The sequence below is a fragment of the Tupaia chinensis genome, unplaced genomic scaffold (assembly GCF_000334495.1).
Source record: "Tupaia chinensis unplaced genomic scaffold, TupChi_1.0 Scaffold000350_1, whole genome shotgun sequence".
In the NCBI taxonomy this organism is placed as follows: Eukaryota; Metazoa; Chordata; class Mammalia; order Scandentia; family Tupaiidae; genus Tupaia; species Tupaia belangeri.
This window is the reverse complement of record NW_006159844.1, coordinates 5719229-5722618: the sequence shown is the minus strand read 5'-3', so window position 1 is coordinate 5722618 and position 3390 is coordinate 5719229. Positions and strand designations below refer to the sequence as shown.

Here is a 3390-nt window from a genome sequence, read left to right as displayed (position 1 = left end):
GGCTGGACCAATTTACATCCCCACCAGCAGTGTAAGAGTGTTCCCCTTTTCACCACACCCCTGCTACTGCTGAGTGAAACAAACCAGGCTATGAAGGAGAGACATTGTATGTCCCCACTTAATATATACTGAGTGTCTGTACTCTGTGACTGAAACTGATTGACTAAAGGATATAGAAACACAGTATATGGATGTAAATACCAGATATAGTGTGTGTAAAAGAGTAGGGTTTGAGGAAGGACATTTAGAAGAAAAATAGGGAGGCAAAGCATTAATGCGACAAAGAAATGTGGTATTATCTGTTGAAGATATTTTATAGTTTTATCAACTGGACTGGGAAGAAATGTTCACCTGTTGAAATATTCATTTTGTAAGCTAAATAATGTGATTGAATATATAAAATAAAATAAAATAAAATTTAACAACTGTGGAAAAAAATAATTTCTGACTTGCCTGTTTACTCTAATAAGGAGTCACAGATCGTTCCTGCCTGTTTCTATCCTTCTCTTTAAATATTCTTGCTCATAAACTCTAAAATTTGATCTCTCCCTACTAGTTCCAGTTTTGGTTTCAAATATTTTAATTTCTTTGTATTGTATGGTTAAAACTCCATACTCACACATATCTTCTATCAAAGTGGTCAGCTCATCTAACTGTTCAGCCATGGACATTAGTCAAGGCAGGGAAGAGAATTTCCTGGATATATCAACCCAGTAATCATAGCAAAAGAGCAAAAGTGTTTAATTTCAAATGACATTCTGAGAGAATCCATGTTGGCGTCTAATCATCACTATGTATTTCCATAAATGCTTACTCATCCATTGCTGTATGCACTCCTCCATCTTAGCTAGGTTAGAGATGCATTATTGTTTCCAGGTTGCAGGTGAAAAAAACAATGGTTAAATAATGATTATTGACTTGATCAGGGTCATATAACCTGTTGGTAGCTGAGCTATTTCTAGAACTTGGATTTTTTTGACATTTCCTGCTCATTACAAGGTTGGTGAGTGTTTTTTCTAACTTGTTCTTTGTTGTTTTGTTTTGCCAGAGAGTGCATGTGCTTGCCAGAGAAACAGAAAGCAAGGGAGCACACCTTCTAATGGAGCATTTTTAAATTTGCCTGAATTGCAGTCAACCATGAATCCACCTCCCTGTGCACTGTGCATAAGGCTGGTACCTTGTGCTATGGGACCAGCCCAGGATAGTGATAATTTTGATAAAGGTCTCCTAGAAAAGCCATTCTAAACATGTTTTGTTGTTGTTGTTTGAAAAACGATTCTGAGCAATAAAAACAAGAAACAAATGTGCCCACTGCACTTTCACTTAACTAAAAAGCTTTAAATAAATTTATAAATTATGTTAAAAAAAAGGATTTTGATAAACTTCATTTTCTTCTTTCTTTCTTTTTTTTTAAATTGCCAGAGGGTACATGTATATGAGGGGAGGAGGGGAGAGAGAGAGAGAGAGAGAGAGAGAGAGAAAGCACCACCTTCATGGGGTCTGATATACCACAATCATTTTTTCTCTACCTCGCCATTCCATCAGGATTCTGGGAATGCACACATATGCACCCAACATGTTTGTCAAACTGCCAAGGGGGGACTCAAAACTGTAGGATGCAGCTCCCTATGAATAAGCATCATTGTCACATATATCAGGATTTCATTCCTTTTAATAATAATAATATATTATGAATAATATTCCGTGGTATGGACACCTCACAATTTGCTTATTTATTTACCTGTTTGGGCATCTGGGTTGTTTCTACCTCTTAGTTATTGTGGTTAATGCCATAATGAACACTGGTATACAAAAGGTCTGTTCAAGGGTTTGTTTTCAATTCTTTTCAGTATATACCCACAAGGGGAATTGCTGGATCATACAGTAATTTCTTTTTTTTAACTTAGTATTCCTATGCTGTTTTCTACAACTGCCACGCTAGTTCCAATTTTTCGATTTTTCCCTATTCTTATTAACACTTATTTTCTTTTTGTTTTTGTATAACAGCTATCCTAATGGGTGTCAAGTAGTATCTCATGGTTTTAGTTTGCATTTCCCTAATGACTAATGATGTTGAGCATCTTTCTAAGAGCTTATTTTGCTCATTTGTTTATCTTTGGAAAAATGTTCAATACTTTTGTCCATTTTTGAATGGACTGTTTGGGGGTTTTTTGCTGTTGAAATTTATTTATTTTTTGTTTGCCAAAGGGTATGTGAGCTCACTATATATAGAGAAAGAGACAGAGAGGAGGACATGGAGAAAGCACTCTCTCCATGGGGTATGGTCATACCACAATCTCTTTTCTTCCATTTTGCCTTTTCTTTTCTTTTCTTTTTTTTTTTTTTTTTTGAGATCTGTGGCACCCAGGTCCACATGCCCAGTAGGTTTTTCTTTCTTTTTTTTTCTTTTGAGAGGTTTTTGCTATAGGACACGTGTGCTCGCCAGAAAGACAGAGAGATAGAGAGACAGAAAGCGAGAAATCACCCGCTAGGGGGGATGGCCACATCTCAATCCCTTCTCCTCCATTCTCCTCTCGGGACATCGGGCACGCACGCACATGCTACTGGAGTGAGTTTAAGTCACCGGTCCGGGACTCGAACTGTGGTGGACTACATGGGAGTCCAGCGACATGGCCATTACGCCAACTGCTGGTCCCTGGTTTTTTATTTTTTAAGAGGGTGTTGGGAAATGTAGGCCGCGCTAGAGATGAGGAACCACTGGGGTCAAGACCCCTGCCCTGGTTATACCATTGATTTTATAATTAGAATCGGAATTGAGCAGGGTCCGTAAGGCTTTTGTGGAATAAAGGCAATTCTAGGTAGGTACGGCAAGCATTTTTGTCTTCTGGTCACCCAGGCCCCTGACTACTCACCCAGGGTTGGCAGGTAGCTCTCCGGTCAGGCCAGCCCTGCGCGCGCACCCTGCGTCCTGGTCCTGCTGATGGTGGTCTGTGTCTCCTTTCTCCGCAGCTGCCCTGGCCACCCTCCATGGCCTCCGGAAGCTCCCCAGTTTCCAGGACCTCTCGGTTTACTGGAGCTCCTTGTGCGCGGCTGCGCATCTTGCCCGCGAGCCCTCCGGCCTCGGCCCCTAGCCCCGAGCATGCCCACAGGCGGAAGAGAGCATAGGTCTCTTCGACCACCCTGCCTGTCTCAGGCCAGGATTTCCGTGGATCTTTTGAGCGGCTCTCACCAACACATCGCGGCTACGACACTCTGGGAAAGAGGGAGGCCTAAGCCCGCCTTTCGCACTCCAGAACTACTGAAGAGGCTGGACGATAAGCGCAGGGAAGCTGAGGCACAACAACGACGATGCAGCCGAAGCCCTCCGAGAACCAGGAGGGATCCGAATCCAGTCTCTTGTGAGGGTGAGTGGTGGCCTCTGGCGAGATG

The 3390-nt window shown here is 41.9% G+C and overlaps 1 pseudogene; it reads right to left on the bottom strand.

The window, feature by feature from the left end:
• LOC102488116 (acidic leucine-rich nuclear phosphoprotein 32 family member A-like) overlaps positions 1–3059 on the bottom strand; it is a 30476-nt pseudogene extending 27417 nt beyond the window's left edge.
• Positions 3060–3390: the final 331 nt, after the last annotated feature.